General features: G+C 37.1%; 1 protein-coding gene and 1 non-coding gene across 2 annotated transcripts in view; one reads left to right on the top strand and one right to left on the bottom strand.

Moving 5' to 3' along the window:
• STAT4 (signal transducer and activator of transcription 4) overlaps positions 1-20,539 on the bottom strand; it is a 110,584-nt gene that overhangs the window by 64,623 nt on the left and 25,422 nt on the right. The window lies entirely within an intron of this gene.
• Positions 18,886-18,987, top strand: LOC120364431 (U6 spliceosomal RNA). Its single transcript, XR_005579692.1, has one exon. It is a non-coding gene; the product is annotated as a U6 spliceosomal RNA (small nuclear RNA).

The raw sequence follows: 20,539 nt of genomic DNA, 5'->3' as shown, positions 1-20,539 counted from the left end.
TTTACTTTCATATTACTACATGATATGCTTTAACTGTGACATCCGTGTATCATCTATTTTCCATGGTATCAACTATGCCCAACATGGATTTAATTCTACTTCTGTTTCTTTCTTTCTCACCATAGAATCCTTTCCTATTCCGGTCACAACCTCTCTCTTTTCATATCATTCTTTTAAATTTTTAAATTTTAACCCATTTGCTTCTTTTAGTTTCCTGCTCCTATTTTAAACACAGAATTTTCCAGAAAGGCTTCATAAGATAGAATAGATCATTTTCAGAAGTATGCTATTCTTTTAATTTTTAAGGTATGTTTGCCAGTCTCTTGTTATGTAGTATTTTTTCATAGGTCCCAGGTGTGTGTATTTAGACAATGTTTCATTAAAGGAAAGTGGGGTTGACTTCCTGATTTAGTTTTATTTGCCTGATATTGATGTAGATTTCGCTCATGTTCTGGCATTTAAATTTCCAGTCATCTTAGGCTTTAATGTTGGATATGTTTGTCTTTTTGTCCTCTTACGTATTGTATCTAAAAGTCTGCAGAAATTTTTCTATCAATTATAAACCTGAAGTGCTTGTTACCAAAGTCAAGGGCATGAATTCCAGGCAGTGTGGCAGAAAAAAGGATATCTTCAGGGAGCTAAATCTCCTATCAGAATCCATAAAAGCAAAACTTAAAAGTCCAAATTCTCTTAATCATAGGATTGGTACTATTTTAAGCTGAAGCATAATTTAATTTTTTTAAAATGGTATTCATCATTATGTTTACAAAGAAAAACAAATTAGAGTTTAATATATGGTGTCCTCTTCATTCTTGAGAATTAAATAAAATGAATACAACATATTTTCCCTATTTCAACATGCAACATAGTTTGCTCTTTTCTATATTTCCCTTTTTCAAATTATTTAACTCTTTGACTTTTAAAAAGTCTCATTGAGCTACTAATATATCATTAATATCTATTATTTTCTATTTTAGCTTGAGGGAAATTGCTCAGACAATGGGGCATCTATAGTTTTTCCCTAGTTTATCTACATTTATCATCACCCCGGTCTTTAAAACAGATATAGCTTCATTTGCACATTTCTGATGAGCAACCAAGGTTTCAGACTATGAGTAATAGGTTGCTAAGTCTTCTAGGTATCAAAGCCTTTGTGATAGCTTTTTGATGTAAAACACTAAAGAAATAACCATAGAATCCCCATTTTGTGAAAAAAAAATCTATTCATCTCTAATACGTTTAAAAAGACAAGAAAAAATATACGAAAATATCAACAGTCATTGCAAATCTGGTTGATGGAATTATGGATTTTTTTCTTCCTTCTTCATTTTCCAAATTTCTTATAATTAATTTACATTACTCATATAATTTTTAAAAACACTCTCTTTTAAGTGAACAAAGCTTTGATAATAAAGAAGTTAAACCAGTGAATTAGTTTTTCCCATGTTTAGTTCTCACTAACATTTGTTTTCTGGGAGAAGATGAGGAAATACTGTAGATAAAAAGTTTTAGAATCAATGTTCATTTTTTGTTCAATTGTCAAAAAAATTAAATTCACAATAGGCATATGTGAAGAAGATTTTGCCATATAGACTAACACTGTGTTTTTAAAATTTGATTTAATGGACCAGAAAAATGCCATAGAAGTCTTTGAAGCTGAAGTAAAATTGTCAACTTTTGATTTTGCTAAATAAGCATATATTAAATGAAGCTCCACAACTACCACCACATATATCATCATCATTTTATAAAGCATAGAACACTTCTCCCCAAATGATTAGAAAGGATATGTATTGTCATAGAATAAAGAATAATCCTTTAAAGGGAATTTTGACTTTGCAAAAATTCTCTCTATTATTCTTTTATTTTACTACCAACTGGTAAAAACTTTATTAAGGATGGGTCCTAGCTGGTGTTTGAGACCTTCCCGACTATTATTGAGACCACCTGGTGCTTAAGCAGAAAAAAGTCTCAATGGCCCATCTTATCTGGCTCCAGAGTGACAGGATAACTGTTGGAATAGGGGCAGCTGTTTAAAAAGGAAAGGTATAATCAGACTCGGCATTATTTTCAGGGAGAAGGCCTGTTATACCCAAGGCTTTTTAGATTTATCACAGGTTCTGTGGATAAAAATACAACATAAAAGATGTATTTAAATCCCTAAATAATAAATAACAGACTGTAGAAAAATAGTTTTCAAAGTCTAATGCTGTGATAGATAAGTAGCTGGAATCCAGCTCTTCTCACCCCTTGTACCACTACCCTCCTTTGTAGCCTGGCTTGTCACCAACTTCCTGAGACTCAGTTCCCTGTTTTTACCCTTGCTCACCAGGATGGCAGCCAGAGTGATCCTGCTGAAATCCAAGATGAATCAATCATGCCATTCCTCTATCCAAAACCTTCTGATGGGTTATCATTTCAAAATAAAAGCCAACGCCTTTCCATTGTTCTGCCCACACCAAATTCATGAAGGGATGGCACGTACAGTACGCAATGTATGCATGTTTGCATGTTCTTTTCAAAAAGGTAGCCTTCACAGCTATCGACTCCTCTCTCCTGATTTATTATGAGTACATCAGATTATTTTAAACAGCATTATTTGTCTTCCCTTAGTTTAATAAAACCCATATCCACTGTATAAAATATGTAAAACACAGCAAAAGTATACATCAAAAAATGAAAAGCCAGTCTTAATTTTACCCACTAAAGATACACATTGGTAACATTTTAATATATTTTCTTCCAGTTTTAAAACTTTGAAATCAGGATAAAGTTTGTATTCTGTAGTTTTCACGTAACATATTTTCACATCAGTAGTCTCCAAAAACACAATGTTAAATAAATGTGTGCTACTGAATTATCTGGCTTGGTCAGATGAACCTATGAAGTCATTTCTCTGCCATGGACACTTAGGTCATTCCTGATTTTTAAGTATAGTATTTAAATATCCTCGCCAATGGATACAAACAGAAAATAAATAACCCCAAGCTCTGGAGTGTGCTGGCATCAGCATAGGGGCCTTGTGGAGGATCTGAGATTGTGAGTGTCCCACTGGGATTTGCTGTGAAGATGACAGTGGAAAGAGCAGGGGCTAAGGAGAGACCTTGTGGTGGCTTTTCTGTTACTAAGGAATTTTGGTCAGGTCATTATTGCCTCAACATAATCATAGTAATATTAAGAGTGGAATTAAATGTCATTAGAATTCCTTCTCTCTTCATTTTTCTGTTCTGCTGTCAGCCTATCTCATGCTGAAAATAAATTAGCCATCCATCAGAATACAGATGTTACAGAAAAAACTGTAACCCTTGGAATCTCATTTGTGCTTTTGTAGCTTTTGTGGTAAATAAATCAGTAGGTACTGGGAACTTTTCCAACTTGGCAGAAGACAAATCAAAACACATGCCCAATTCTGTTTAAGTTTTATGGTGTGGTGTCTGTGTTCAATTTGAATAGCTTTCTGGGGAAAAATGTGCATGAGTCAACAAATCATTTTTTAAAAAGTGAACATACACCCTTCAGGGACAGAGCAAGACTGTACAACCCTGTGAGAGTGTGCCCATGTCAGCATTAGAATTAGATCAGTTCCTAGTGATAGGAATCTTTTGGCCTGTGGAGAAACCCTGTTTTTACGATAGAGCATTTCTGTAATATTCTAGGTGAGAAAGATACTGTAAAGTAAACTGAGCAAGGATGCTGCTCTCTGGGGAGGTGAGATGTTGCATGTTTGGTGATACATTTGGATTGTCAGTGAAGTGATATTTAGACTTGATAGATATATGGATGAAATTCAAGTACTCCACACATTAATGTCAGCAGTAGAAACATATGGTTGCATAATGAAATGAAATATAGATGTTTCTCACACTAATGAGATTAGTAAGACGAAAAATGATTAAAAGCTTCAAGGACTGAGGTTTCTTGTTTTGTGAGGTCTTTAGTATGATAGTAGTCATTTCATTTCCAGGGTCAAGCCTAGTGTGCTGACCTCAATATGTACTCGAAGCATATTTACCGACTGAAACCCTGAGTCCATCCTTATTTCTTCTTTGCAATTTTCCTGCCTATTGACAATCTTAAAGAAATATGTTGACTGGGCATGGTGGCTCACAGCTGCAATCTCAGCACTTTGGGAGGCAGAGGCAGGCAGATCATGTGGTCAGGAGTTTGCGACCAGCCTGGCCAACATGGTGAAATCCTGTCTCTACTAAAACTGCAAAAAAAAAAAAAAAAAAAAAAATTAGCTAGGCATGGTGGTGGGCACCTGTAATCCCAGCTACTTGGGAGGCTGAGGCAGGAGAATCATTTGAAACTGGGAGGCGGAGGTTGCAGTGAGCCAAGATCTCACCATTGCACTCCAGCTCAGCCCACGCTATAGTATGAGACTCTGTGTCAAAAAAAAAAAAAAAAAAAAAAAAGCATCCACACTCAGTTCAGTTCTAGACGTGATAATGTTTATAAAATAACATTCACTGAGCACTTTCTGAGTGCCAGACACCATGCTAAGCTCTTATATGAATTGTCATTTCATATAAGAATGACAACAGCCCTATAGTAATGGGCATAATACTATTACTGTTTCCATTTTACACAGAAATAAAGACAGTAAGATACAGGGGAGGCTGGGGTTATGCAAATTGACTAAAATCATGTTGCTAATAAATCTGAGGCAGGGTTTTAACCCCAGGTATCTGACCTGCAGACCCATGTACACTTAAACATTATGCTATTACCCTTAAATTCTATGTCCATCTTTTGGTTTTGATCTAGTGTTTTGTTTTTAGGGTTAGCAAGTGTGGCATCAGTTTACAGGCCGAGTGAAAACATACAAGACATAATTTATTTTTCAACCCAGATTACTACCATACATTCCTAATATATGGTCCTACTATATGGTCACAGGAAGAGAATTTCAAGGATAGCTCTAGTTTTTCAGCAAGTATTTATTAGGTGAAGAAGTCCCAACATTTCTATAGGATGAAGGGCCCAAAGTTTCTATAGAACATTTCACTCATTGATGCCCATATTTTACAAAATGGAGTAATTTTCATGATTTCTGGAAACAATTATTATAATCCTTGAAGCAAACCAGGGATGAAATAAAGACATTATCCGTTGCTGGCAGAGTGCAGTGGCTCATGCCTGTAATCCCAGCACTTTGGGAGGTCAAGGCAGGCAAATCACCCGAGGTCAGGAGTTCAAGACTAGTAGGCCAACATGGTAAAACCCGATCTCTACTACAAATAGAAAAAATAGCCAGACATGGTAGCAGGTGTCTGTAATCCCAGCTACTTGGGATGATGAGACAAGAGAATCTCTTGAACCCAGGAGGTAGAGGTTGCAGTGAGCCAAGATCTCACCACTGCACTCCAGCCTGGGTGACAGAGTGAAATTCCATCTCAAAGAAAAAAAAGATATTATTATTATTTACCTTACAGAGAAGTAAGAGAAAATAAGAGAACTTAGTGAGAAAAAAGTAAACATTATAACTATAAACTTAATGATAGTAACAGTCTTGTTCATTATAGATGAATATCCTTTTGAAAACAGACTCACTTGCACATACTGACGTGTTGAGAAACAGATTCAGAAACTGACTTTGAAGTGTTCAGGACAAATAAGTCAAATATGAAATGAAGAGGAGGTGGTGGTGGGGGAAAAAGGAAAGGGACAGGTGAAACATTGCTTATTTCACTTCAACACTTCATGCATGCAAGTTATACAAAGCTTAAACGCAGATGGATTTTTCTTACTTAGAAAAGGAAACCTTTTGGTCAACATCAGCAAAACGGAGATGAATAGGTTAAAAGGAGAACGCAAGTGCGAGCCCTGGGACAGCGATGCTGTGGTTGGACCTGACAGATTTAAACCAGCTAAAAGGTCACAGCCAGAACAAGCGCTATTCACTAATGGAAACCCCCCTAAATTTCTAAAACACTGTGTACATGCCTTTCAAAATTTGATAAAGATTCAATAACAAAATAGTTTTTCTTTATTGAATTTTCCACATCTACTACACTCTCTGAAAAATAAAACTGTGTGACAAACCTTTTTTTCCACTTGGCGAAAAACAGAAACCTGTTGGTTTCTACTGGAAAAATTACAAATTATTAGCTTTATTTAATTTCCTATTTATGAAAGGCACTTGCCAACCATCTGAACTGTTCACACACCTCTAAGGATTAGCAATGCACCAGTAAGTGTATCTGCTGCTGAGAAGAGAAGTATTTTAGACGTTTGTTGGGTGCTTTCACTGATTTCCTGTGGGTTGCACAGCACCACTAGGAGGTAAGAGGAATTATCTCCGTTTTTACAAGCGAAAAACAGAGGTTAAAGGAAATTCTATTCATTTTGATGAAAAATCTCTCAACTTTTCAAAGAAACTTACAAAATATGATGACAGTGTTTTTTAAAGAGAAGGAGGGAAGCCAGAGTGGTGGGTTCCATTTGTGTAGCTAAGAAGAGAATGGCTCCTTCAGGCATTCATTCAGCAAATATCTATTGAACACCTACTATGTGCAAGGCTCTGTGTTTGGTTTGTCTATTCCCACTCTTATCTCATGTTGTCTCCCTTCAAGTGATTCAGAAACATAGAGGCTATGAATTCACCAGTTCACACATGGGAAAATTGAGGATTTGTGAAATGAGGTGGCTTCTTTGGGGTCATATGCCTTGTTACAGGCTGACCTGGAACTCAAACCAGGTGTCAGTGCTCCTCCAGAAGGCTTTCAATAGTGGAGGTAGGAGTTTAAACATGCTAATGATCCTTCTTTAATGTTTTAGCTTGCATTCGATTTCTCTTATTCCAGCGGTACTTAGAATGTTTTCATTCTATTATTTCTCATGTCTATCCCTCAAAAACAATCCCACTGTTGTTTTCTGTGACCGTTCTTTAATTCAACATGGTCAATTTTCTAAGCACCTCAAGTCTCCAAGGGTCCCTGGATCGGGCTCCCTGGCAACTTCTTTGGGCAGCTCACAGTTGCAGGGTATTTGGTTTACTTACTACCTCCTTTGAGGGAATTTCAACGCTCTAGCTAGTCTAAACAGTCTCTTACCTAATAGCTTTAAGGGACTGTTTAGACTAGCTAGAGAGTCCCTTTCATTGAGAAAGGCCATCATATGCAAACTCCTGGTTTCCAATATGAGTTGTCACCTCCCACCTAGGATCCAACCACTGCACCCTCCACGGGGCCCTGCAGCAGACACTGGCCGCACAGCAGGCTCAACCACTTGAGGAAACACTACTTGATGTCCCTATGGAAACATGACCACAAAACCATTCCTCAGTCTGCACAAACATAGATTTGTGTTGATGCCAGTCTAGGAAGAAAGGGTCCTCTGCAGGCCTTTATTCAACAATATGCAGGTTTTAGCTATGTGGCTGCCTCATAGCATATGAAAACTGCTAAAAATGAGTTAAAGAAGCTGTTGAGTTCCCAAGGAGGTTAAAGTCTTCAGAATAAGGGACATGGGAGGAGCTAGGACTGGGGATGTGTAATAACACTTGTAAGTACCTTTTATATGTCCTGTGCTCACACATACCATCTCATTCAAAGCCTACTGTAGCCCTTCGAGATAACAGCTATTATTCCCATTTTACAGGCAGGAGAACGGGGGCTGAGGGAAGCTCAACTTCAGACTACCTGACATCCGCGGGTATCTCTAACACAGCATTTGGAGCTGGGTGTCATGTTAATTTCAATCTGAAAGTCTGAAAAAGACTTTTTACTCTTTCTTTAAAGTGTTTTTGTTTTGTTTTGTTTTGTGATATACCTATATCCAAGGTGGGGAATTTATTGGCCACTTACAAATATATTGCCAAAGAGAAAATGCATGAATTTCAGTTGATACAACTGAAGTACTGTATCACTGAGTTTCTAAAATTTGTAGTACTACATTTGAATTAAATTTCATTTAAAAATTTTTGTTTGTTTGTTTGTTGAGACCGAGTCTCCCTCTGTTGCCCAGGCTGGAGTGCAGTGGTACAATCTTGGCTCACTGCAACATCTGCCTCCTGGGTTCAAGTGATTCTCCTGCCTCAGCCTCCCAAGTTGCTGGTATTCAGGCAGGTGCCACCACGCCCAGCGATTTTTTTTTTTTTTTGTATTTTTAGTAGAAACAAGGTTTTGCCATGTTGCCCAGGCTGGTCTCAAACTCCTGAGCTCAGGTAATACACTTGCCTCGGCCTCGCAAAATGCTAGGATTACAGGCGTGAACCACCACACCCGGTGAATTATATTTTAAATATACAATTCCAAATGTAGAATGTTACATATGGAAAGGAAAAATATAGATTTTATATGCATGCATGCAAGAGCCAGGTTTCAAAATTAATTTACGGTTTTGAAAGACAGGAGTGATTTTATATCTCGGGGACAAAGCCTTATCCTTTTCTTCTCTTCTATTTAACTTCTTACCCCATTCTTTATCAATTTAGAGATATAGTTATTATCTTAGGAAGAAATGTATAACAAGTTTTAAAATAAACATTAATTAAGAAACAAAACTAACAGTTTAAAAATGTAATTTACTTTTTTAGTTGTTGAATATTTTGGAGTATAATACTTCTTCAAATGATCCTAAATAAACAAGCTGTAATATATCCATACAATGGAACACTGCTCAGTAATAAAAAGAAATGAACACTTGATTCATGCAAAAATGTGGATGAATCTTGAAATAATTATGCAGAGTGAAAGAAGTCAGTTAAAAAGAAGTGCATGGGGCCGAGTGTGATGGCTCGTGGCTGTAATCCCAATACTTTGGGAGGCCGAGGAATGAAAATCATTTGAGGCCAGGAGTTAGAGACCAGCCTGGGAAACATAGTGAGACCCCATCTCTACAAAAATAAAAATAGGTTAAAAAAATTAGCCAGGAATGGTGGTGCTCACCTGCAGTGCCAGCTCTCAGGAGGCTGAGTGGGAGGAGAACTTGAACCCAGGAGTTTGAGGTTGCAGTGAGCTATGATTGCATGACTGCATTCAAACCTGAGCAACAGAGCAAGACCCTATCTGTCAGAAAAAAAAGAGACGAGCGCAACTGTATAGCTCTAATTAGATTGAACTCTAGAAAATGCACCCTCATCTATAGTAAACAATAACAGATCAATGGCTGCCTGGGGCTGGCAGACAGAGCACAGAGACGTAGGAGGGAGGGATTAGGAAGGGACGTGAGGAAACTTTTAGGGGTGCTGGCTATTTTTATTATCTTGATTGTGGTAATGGCTTTATGGGTGTATGCTTACGTCAAAACTTGTCAGACTGTACACTTTAAATATGTATTTATTTTATGTCATCATACCTCTATAAGGTTGTTAGAAATTATCATAAACTACATGTTTTTGGAAAAATATAAAGACAAAGTTTGGAGAAATCACCTACATGTGTGTAACATTTGGGGCATATACTCTGGATTAAAAAAAAAAAACCAACAGATCACATTTGAATTCTCTCATTTCCTAGCTATGTGACCTTGGGCAACTGTGTGGCCTTTCCAAGCCTCAGTTCCCTCATCTGTAAAATGGGGGAAATAACATTATGTACCTGCCAGGATTGTTGTGAGGATATAATGAGGTAATGAAAGCAGCACTGTGTACCAGTGTATATAGTAGTAAATGGTCATCATTGTTCTAAACTGCATATACATACATGGATGAATACATATGGGTATATGTATGCATATCTATTTTTTTACTAAAACAGGTTCTGTGGCACAATCTATATACAGCATAGGATAGTGATGAGACCCAAAGAACCAGTGAGTCAATCTAAGAAAAAGGAACCTTTTGTTATTACTGTTATTACTTTCCCAAGTATGATCTCATTTTCGACAACTTTGTGAGGTGTTATTATTACTCCATTTCTGCAGCGAGGAACACTGAAGCCTCGGGAAAGGAAGACCTCTCAGTTACAAGTGGTAGATGTGGAAGCAGAACACATATTTCTTGAAAGCAGTAATTATTCTGTGACTCATAAACACACAATATCTAGTCCTGTAGAAGAGCAAATATATTAAGAATCTTTCAGCCTTGCACCCCACTTCTGGTTCACTCCACTCCCTGGCAGGAAGGGCATTCCCATAGCTCTTAGCTGTTCTTGCTCATCTGGTCATACTCACAGGAATAGGGCAAGTGGACCCTTCAGCTGTGCTGGTCTAAGCTCCCCATATCTCATTGCTTTCCTGCCTCTGTGTCTTTGCATACATGGTACTGCCCACCTGTAACACCTGCTCACACCTTTGCTTATGAAGGTCCTGCCCATACAATTACAGCCAGTGCTGGCAGACATTGCTGGTGCCACTCATTCATTTGTTCCTGCTTTTGTTCCACAAATCTGTACTGAACAGCAATGATTGCCAGGCACTGATCTGAGTGCTGTGAGTAATTATACCAAACAAGCATTACCTCTCCAATTTTTCCTTCTGTGCATCTGAACTTGTTTCTTAGTACCTATATTACAGTTGTTCCTTTGCTCTTGAGAGCTACAACAGGGTTATATAGTTCAGGGCCTGGGACACAAGAGAAAGCACTTTTTCAAATGGATTGGATTGAAAAGAAGGAAAAGCACTGCATTGGACAGAATAAAACAGCACTGGATATAAATAATGCTCAGAAACTTATATAAGGTAGTCAAACTTGAAGAAACTTGAATTGGTTTAAGAGATTCAAGGAAACTTTTGACTTCACAGGGAGATGTAAGAAGGCAATTAGGTACCACTAGAGTGAAATTTGTTTTTTGTTGTCATGTGGAAGAAAGATCAAATCGGTTAAATATGAAATTTAGAGAGTCTTCCAACTTGGAGTTTCAGCAAAAAGTGCAGGGAAATAGGATAGAGAAAAAATAATTATGGAAACCAGTATAAAGAAAATCTGTGAAAATTTCTTATTTTTTAAAAGTATGCTTTTTGTACAGGAAGTACTCCCAAGAACATTATAGAAATGTTACAGATTCCTTAAGGAGAGAAAGTGATTTATATAAGGAACAGGTTTTCATACATATCATTTTTGATGTGCCTTTCCTTTCTGCTCAATCACCACACACAGGAGCTTCCCCTAGAGTTTATGGCTGATCACATCTGATGTTTAAAATACATTGTTTCTAAAGAAAACTGGTTTGATCTAAGATGCAGTATACAGGAAGCTGCTGTTACAATTTAGTCATAATTGTTTTACAACTTAGGTAGCTTTTTAGACTTAGGGTATCTAATTGAATTGTGGTAGAGACAGGAATAATTATCAGTGAACTCAGTGAAAAGCTCAGCTTTTAAGTGTTGTAGTATTCAATGCTAAACTGCTAAAATAATTTTAAAGTGGGCCAAAGCATAACATTTATAGCCTGAAGTCTTACCAAAATCCTGGTAATGAGATCATACATCAATAGAATTTCCCTAAAAATAAATCGTGCTGCTTACTTGTTGCATACGTAGTATTATTAAGGTTCCTCCAGTATCTAACATGTTTTTTGCCTTATGCATATGGTATAATAAATGGATACCCTGGTACATTTTGTGCGCCGTATAGAATAGTAATGAAAGCAAAAGAAGAAATGATATATTAAAAAGAAACATTTCAGTATCGTTTCTCTCCTACTGCTCTATTCTCACCTCCTCCGTAAAGTTTAACAGGAAGTCACAACTCTTAGTTGCATAACTCTTGTTTTCCATTCTCTGCATATTTTTCAGCTGAGCGCATATTAGAAATATGAAGTCACTTCAAGTGACAACACCATCATGACACATCTTATCACAAGTGACATCACTTTTGTCTATAATCAAAGCACTGGGGCTCTCCAACCCAAAACATTTCACTTGCCATAGGGCCACTGCTGTAGATCATGGACCTTATGGGCTACAGAGCTCAGGATTGCCTTTGGAGTGGAGAGACAGCAATTATGAAGTTGGAGAGGATGGAGTTCTGCTTCAACTCAGTTTAGCAGCTACATGATGTATTGCTGGAGCAGCGGGAAGGTATGTTCCTACCCTCACAGGCAAAATTTCATAGACTTTTATGTGTCGTCATCATTGCTATTGCTATTTTTTTTTTGTTTCCAGAACTGATGTACTGAATCACACATTAATCTGTATGATTAAAAAGGTAAATTTGTTTATTTTTCACTCTAAATTTGGTATTTTAATTTTTTTACAGGTATAAAAATGTGTTACTTTTATAAGCAGAAAAAAAAAGTACCTGTTTTTCATTTCTCCCAACACTTACGGAGGGTCTGCTACATGCTACACAACATGCTGAGTATTGGAAATCCAAAGTTGAAGGAGATAATTCCACCTCCAGGTCATTTCATCAAAAACTAGTTCACCAAGAACCCATTTGTCAAGGTGATTCCTGGTCCTTTGTTCTCAAAAACTCATAAAATAAAAAACAAAACAAAACAAAACAAACAAAAAAAAAACGCAGACAGGTAAGCAGCCATGAAATGTCTGCTTTATTGGTGTTGAACAAAGCTGTTGTTCAAGGCTCAGAGAGGAAAATAATTATTTGAGGTTAAGAATGGATCCAGTGAAATAAAGCAACCTGAGTGTCTCACACTAGGACACACAGCTTCATAAGAAGGGTGTGGTTGGATTCCATTACCTGCTTGCCCCTCCGTGTGTTTCATTTGTGCAAGACATAACCTGCCAACCATACTTCAATGCCTTGGAGAGCTCTGCTGTTTTGAAAACATCTTTGGTCTTGATGCTATCTTATCAGATTCTGCAAAAGCTGACAAGCCATTTTCATTGTGTCTCATCAGGTCCTTAGTCACTTGTGACAGTTGAACAGAATGCTCCTTCCACTGGAGCAAAATCACAATAGCTTGTTTCCAAAGAGGATCTCAGGTCACATTAAATATCTTGGTGATTTGGCTGGTACCTGACCTCAGTCCTCAGAAATATTGACTTTGTGTCAATGCATACACAGTGAAGAATAAATTACATATTTTTTTTGCATATGTTATGCCAGGATTGTGCTAATCAATAAACTTCAATTTGGTGGGGGTGGAGGGAGTCCAAAAATGTACTTTCACCCTAAAAACTAGTTCCTCTTTCTGATTATTCAAGTAGGGCTATTATAGAAGATCAGATAAGACAGTATCTATTATATAGTACTGCTTATTTCTTGCAAGAGGAAGGTATTAGTCATGTGGTACATTTGGCCGAAATGAACATTATGACCACAGAAAAAACTTAGAATGTGTTGGATTATTAGACAAACTGCATTTGCTTGGTTTGTGGTCTGCTCATGACATAGAATGCTTCCTTGGCACAGGCTATGACAGACAGAGTCAATGGCATGCTTCCATCATTTCCATTCCCAATGTGAAGCTAAGATCACATTTGTATCCTTTGTTCACTGATACTAACAGGAGGGAACTGATTTCATAATACAGTGCTTTTAGACCTATGATATGGCACCATGTCCTCTACAGAATCATGTCACCTCTACGTTTCAGCCTAAATTAATGCCCTTGTCAGCTGGTCTTGTGGCTGCACAAATTACTTCGCAAGCTGAAGTTTAGATAAAGAAGAATCAGCCTAGTTATTATAATAAAATAGCCCAAGGAAAATTGAGAAATGCTAATTCGAGTTAGAAAGAAATACCTCAGAGTAACCCAAAAATAGTTTTCCAATAAAATCAGAGTAGATTTGTAATAAATCAGAAGGAATAACCTTATAGATTTTTTTTTTTAAAAAGCATATTGCATGAAATTTAGACCAAGATGGCATGCTTTGGGAAAAGACCATCCCACTTAACTTTCTTGGCTGAAACAAAACACCACTGAAGGCTGCTTGAAGACTCAGCTCCAGTATAATTACTTGCAATTACTTATTTAATTACTGTCCTCTTTGGTACATTACATACCTCATGGGCAGGAGACACCTCTGTCTTATTGCCAACATCAGAAGTGTTCCTGGCAGAGAAACTCCCCAACATATACTTGTTGGAGGAATAAATGACTGAAAGTAAATTTACTCAAATGTCTCAGAAATGACAAGAGGCTTGAGGTGGACCATAAATAAATCTTTGGGAATCCATCACTTCCACCAAGAAAGCAACTCAAATATCCCTCCTGCTGGAGTAGCAAATAATAATGAAATATATATGAGATCTCCATGTGATTGTTTTTGCATCACTTTGAGCAAAGAGTCTCAATCTTGGTTACATCTTACAATCACCTGGGGAGCTTTAAAAAATCCAACAGGAACAGAATCTCTGCAGTGGGGCTGAGCATGGCTAATTTTCAAATGCGTCATTAAGGAGTCTCATAAAGCAGGCAATGCTGAGAACACTGAGTGTGGGGCATTGTTTCTCAAATGTGTCTGATTATAAGAATGACCTGAGCTGCTCAGTCCACAACAAACCAAAAACGGTTTCAAGGGTTTTTAATCTTTGCCAGTTTTGAAGATAAAAAGTAGTCTCTTATTTTAGCAGAGAAGCACAAGTTTCTAATAGCTTAAGGCTGCTCTGACTTCAAATTTCAAAGACTTGCCATTACATCTAATTTAGTGCCAACACAAATGTAATTTATTGTAGGATTATTTTCCAGGATATCCTCAGGCATTTCTTCTTGTCCTAAAATAATACTTCTACAACTCTCATTAGACTCTATTTTTATTACTGTAAGTCGATTCTCATCTATCTAAAGTAATTGCCACATGTGATTAAGTGTCAGGATGAGTCGTTTGGACACTAAGTGCTGTGGGAGTGAGAGGAGAGAAAACTCGATGTGGATTTTAATGACATGTTGAGCAGGACGTGGGCTGCAACTTGAAGGATGGCTGGAAGGTAAGGAACCTGCATCCTGGGCAGAGACTATTGCAAGCAATGAGCAGAGTCCATTCTAAGAATACAAAATACCCAGACCCTAAATCCACCATTGCTTATTTTTCTTCCAATGCATGAAGAATCCTACCTCTTCAAGCCACATTCCCAAAGTCCACCTTTTACCTATTCAGTCAGAATTAGAAATGGGGGCTGGAAATCTACATTTTAAATAAGTTTCTCAAGTGATTTTTGTAATGAAACACAAACAGAGAAGGATGTGTCTATCTACACCATTCAAGAGGAAGATGGATGGGACAGAGTGTCCTCCAAAGAGAACCAAATGCGACAAACCGGTGCTTCTGTCACAATAAATCAGACCTGGTGTTTTTCATCTATCAAACTGGCAAAGATTAAAACACTTCATACCACTCATATTGATGATGGAATGAGATTTTATGCACTGCTGGTGGGAATGTGAATTGGCACATTACTAAAGGACAATTTGGCAATTCTTATAAAAAGCCTTAACATTTTTCACACCCTTTGACATAGTAATTCCACTTTTAGAAATTTATTCTAAGGCTGTGGTCTTAACCTTGGCAGTTTTTCAGAATCTCTTGTGAAGCTTTATAAACTGCAAATTTCTGGGCCCCACTCCTTGGAGATTCTGGGAGTGAGTTCTGGGAATCTGTTGAATCTGCTTGTTGGTTTATTTGTTCAATACTAATGTAATCAGGGCCTATTTTTTAAAAGTTCAAGTAATAGAAAAATAAAAAATTGGTGAGATCCCCATCTTTCACTTCCTCCCCCGATTCCCTGCAGCTAATCATACTAGACATTGTTTTGCATTTTTTCAGTCAATAACATAACATATAGTCATTCTTCCATTCCAATATATTCAGATATAATTTTTAATAGCACTGTAAGTTGCATGGAGATACTTCAATTTACTTTATCAATGTGGACATTTAAGGATAGACTTTTAAAGATCATTTTTGCATTTTTATTATGAATAATAATACAATGATCATTCTTGAATGTATATCCTTTTCTTTATCTATGTGAAAATTCCTGCAGGATAAATATCTATAAATGGAATATCTTTGTCACATTAAACTTAAATTGTTATGATCATGTTTTTAGTTTGGGTCTTACTCTGTAGACCAGGCTGGAGTGCAGTAGCTTGATAATAGCTCACTGCGACCTCAAACTCTTGGGCTCAGGTGATGCTCCCACCTCAGCTTCTCAAGGAGCTGGAACTACATGTGCATGCCACCATGCCTGGCTAAGTTCTTCTATTATTATTATTATTTAAAATAAATTTGACATCTTCCTATGTTGCCCAGGCTGATCTTGAACTCCTGGCCTCAAGTCATCCTCCTGCCTTGGCCTCCCAAAGTCCTGGGATAACTGGTGTGACCCACAGTGCCTAGCTGAACACAAGTGGTTTTGATGGACAGAGTTAAGACCTATGGTCCTGACAAAAATCACAAATATTAACAAAATTTTAACAATAGATATGTGTACTTCACCTGTGTATATTGGTGAAAAACTGAAAAATTAATAAATATCCAATTAATAGGTGAATTAAAATATGCTAAAAAGAGTATTTAATGGCATGTAAAGATGTTGACTAAGTGAATGTATAAAGCTTAGGAAGGAGACTCTAAAACAATATTAATTTTTAAAATAAGTTAATATTGGCAGGAAATATACTATAATGTTCACAGTGGTTACCAGTTAAACATATAATTACAGATTCCTTTTGCACATCTATGTTTTCTAGACTTTGTTAGGTATGTATCACATTGGTAATAAAAAACATTTAACAATCAATAAATATGATACTAAGCTGCATTATCAAAAAGATATGGCCCACAGGAACTCAGAGATGAGCCCCCTACGTGGCTCAGCATTCATGTGGTTTGATGCCCAATAGTTTATCAGAGTTGGTTACCTTTGAGAGAAGACCTGAAACCAAAGTTTTTCACTTGTTTATCAAAAAGCCTTACATAGAACACTTTACCAAGTACCTGTATTTTCATTCATCAACAAGGTTGGAGATTAGAATCTATATTTATTTGGCTTTCAGTCGAGTTAAAAAGTTATAGACTTGGGAAATTAATTGTCCCAAAAATACAGTTTCTATCTTCTAATGTATACATGAGTATTTTTTAAAAGATGAGACAATGTTTGTCCATTCATTGATAAGTTCTTTTCCCGCTAAATGAACAACGAGAAAATGTGCTTAATTGACAGCAGAAGTGACAAAAGGAGGATGTTCTTAATCATATTGGTAAGGGTTTAGAAAGGTTACCGGGTCTGTTCATGCGATATTGGTCCCTAGAGATTTTAACAACAGGAAATAGATTGAGGTGGTTCTGCTGTGGTTTAAAAATCAAAAGATGGGCCTGGCGCGGTGGCTCAAGCCTGTAATCCCAGCACTTTGGGAGGCTGAGGTGGGTGGATCACGAGGTCGAGAGATCGAGACCATCCTGGTCAACATGGTGAAACCCCGTCTCTACTAAAAATACAAAAAAAAAAAAAAAAAAAAAAAAAAATTAGCTGGGCGTGGTGGCGCGTGCCTGTAATCCCAGCTACTCACGAGGCTGAGGCAGGAGAATTGCCTGAACCCAGGAGGCGGAGGTTGAGGTGAGCCGAGATCGCGCCATTGCACTCCAGCCTGGGTAACAAGAGCGAAACTCTGTCTAAAAAAAAAAAAAAAAAAAAAAAAAAATCAAAAGATGGGACACCCTGGGGGTCATTCTTTGCCCTTTGACTTCTTACATGTCAGTGAGAATATAGGAGAAGAGAATGAGTTTTAGATACCAATATGGCACTTTAAAATAATTTAATATACATGTGAGGCTTTTAATTTCATTGTGCTTATAAAGATAGAATGGAGTAAAAATGGAAAAGGATGGCTCATTTCCAGAGGACTAGTTAAATTATGGTACATCCATAAGATGTGAAAGACTTATGTAAGAACACTGTAAAACATTGCTAAAAGAAATTAAAGATCTGAATAAATGAAGAGATGTTTTGTGTTCATGAATTGGAAGACTCAAAATTATTAAGATGTCATTTTTTCCCAAAATGATCTATAGATCTGGTGTAATCCCAATGAAAATCCCAGTAGGTTTATTTGTTGAAATTGTCAAGCTAGTACTAACATTTATGTGAAAATTTCAATGATCAAGAAAAATTGAGGCAATTTTGAAGGAGAACAAGGTTTCCAGACTTTTACTATCACATATCCAGACTAGAAATCTACAACTGTTAGCTATAATGTGGTACAGGTGCAGGTAGAGACAGAGTAACATATTAGAGACGCAAATAAATAAAAGTCCCCCGATTCATGTCAAAAACACCACTGCAGTGCAATGAGGAAGGGATGGTCATTTCAATAAATGGCTTTGGGTCAATTAGATGCCCACATGGATTGCTTCTCAGTCTTATGGCTAAGGTCAAGTGCAGTATGCACATGGAAAGTCTACCTTACCCCTAACTCCTTGCAGACATAAAAGGCATCCAATGGATCCTAGTTCTTAATGGAAAAGATAAAAACACTGAAGTTCCCAGAAGAAAACCTAGAAGAATGTTATGATCTAAGGCAAGAAAAGCTTTTTTATAAAAAGGATACAAAGAATGGTAACATTTAAAAAATTTGAAAAATCAAATCTCAATTACAACTAAGAACTGTTGTTCATCAAAAGACATCATGGAAAGGAGACTGAAAAGCAAGGCACAAAGTAGAAGATATTAGCAATGCATGTATCTGACAAAGATTCATTTGGAATATGTAAAGAATTAGGAATAAAAGAGACAAAAAAAACAACAATTTTAAATGGTCAAAATGCCTAGGCCACATAGGGAGACCCTGCCTCTATGAAAATAAAAATAGAAAAATAAATAAATTAACTAGGTATGGTGGCATGCACCTGTGATCCCAGCTACTAAGAAGGCTGAGGTGGGAGAACGACTTGAGGCTGGGAAGTCGAGGCTACAGTGAGCTGTGATTGACTCACTGCACTCCAGCATGGGTGACAGAGCAAGATCCTGTCTCAATAAATAAATAAATAGGCAAAGAATTCAAGAGATACTTTTTAAAAAGAGGATATCAGTGGTTGCTTCAGCAGCACATATATGAAAATTGGAATGACACAGAGTCCATTTGCATGGCCCCGATCAAGGATGACACACAAATTTGTACAGCATTCCATATTTTTTTGTTTATAACTTGAAGGAGAAATGCTTAAGGGGATGGATACCTTAGGATACCTTATTCTCCATGATGTGCTTATTTCACATTGCAAGCCTGTATCAAAACATCTCATGTACCCCACAAATACATACACCAACCATGTTCCTACACAAATTAAGAAAAATAAAAATAAAGAGGATATCGATATGGCCATTAAGCATAAGAGTCTCAACATTATTAATCATCAGGGTAATGGAAATTTAAATTACAACAATTTGCTGCTAGATGCACCCTGAAATGATAAAAATGAATTAAAAAAAAAGACTGACAATAATATGTGTTGGCTAGAAAGTAGAGCAACTGAACTCTCACATACTTCTGTGGCAGTGTTAATTACTACAGCCACCATGGAAATGTCCGTGGCAGCATCTCCTAAATCCGCACATCTAAATGCGCTATTACCCAACCATGCTACCTCTGGGAATATGCTCAAAAGCAATGAGTGCTTATGCCTACTAGTAAAGGATACAAGCAAAAATGTTCCTAAGTTTCATTCATAATAAGCAAAAACTGGAAACAGTCTAAGTTTCCACCCACAGAAGAATGAATAAATAAATTGTACTATAGTTATACAGTAGAATACTAAGCTGTAACTAAAAAAAACAAAACAAAACAAAACAAAGGAGAAATACAGATAAAAAGCATGGATAAATCTCATGACATAGAGTGAAAAAAGTCTAACTTCAGAAAATTATTCAGTGAAATCTCATTCATACGACTTTCAAGATAGCCAAAAGAAACCTACAGTTATGTAAGAAGGGTGGTTATCTCTGTGACTGGTGTTACCTAGGAAAAGCATTGGGAAGATTTCTACATCTTGAATTGGTGGTAGTTACACGGATGCATATTAAAAATTCATTGACCTATACAATTAAGATTTGTGTAGTTTACTGTATGCTTATTTTGCATCAACAAAAACATCTTTAAAAAGCAATGCACTTTGCTCTAAGTGCCTTGTATTAACATATGACATAATAGTCAACCTCAATCTACACCTCTTTCAGTTTGACTTTAAAACTTTCTCATGAAACAGAGTGGGCAGTGAAAAGGAATGTCTCTCCTAGGCAATTTCTAAGTGAATCTTGACCACTTTGTCATTGTTTTGTTTGAGAAACTTCAAAATCTTCTGTATTCCTGGAGTCCAGAGTGTTAAAGCTCCTGACTTGGCTCCTGGGGAGCTGGGGATGGTTCAGAAAAACCACCTCCCCTTCTGCGTGAGGGCTAGTTCCAGGTGTGCGTTGGATTTCCTTTCACTTTCTCTCAGCTTCCAGAGGTTTAGTGTCTCCCTTCTGCTGCTGAAAGGTTTTCTCCACCCTTCCTGCTTCTGGTTCCATCCAGCCTTCTCTCACATGTACCATATTCTCAAAATACGGATGCTTCTCCACTCATGAGGGGGTTACATCCCAGTAAACCCATCATCAATTGGAAACTATTCTAAATCGAAAGTGTGATTAATACACCTAACTTACTGAATATCATAGTTTAGCCTAGCCTACCTTAAACTTATGCTCAGAATA

This window comes from Saimiri boliviensis, chromosome 5 (assembly GCF_048565385.1).
Source record: "Saimiri boliviensis isolate mSaiBol1 chromosome 5, mSaiBol1.pri, whole genome shotgun sequence".
NCBI classification, from domain to species: domain Eukaryota; kingdom Metazoa; phylum Chordata; class Mammalia; order Primates; family Cebidae; genus Saimiri; species Saimiri boliviensis.
The sequence above is the reverse complement of the archived record's forward strand: the minus strand, read 5'-3'. Positions and strand labels throughout refer to the sequence as shown.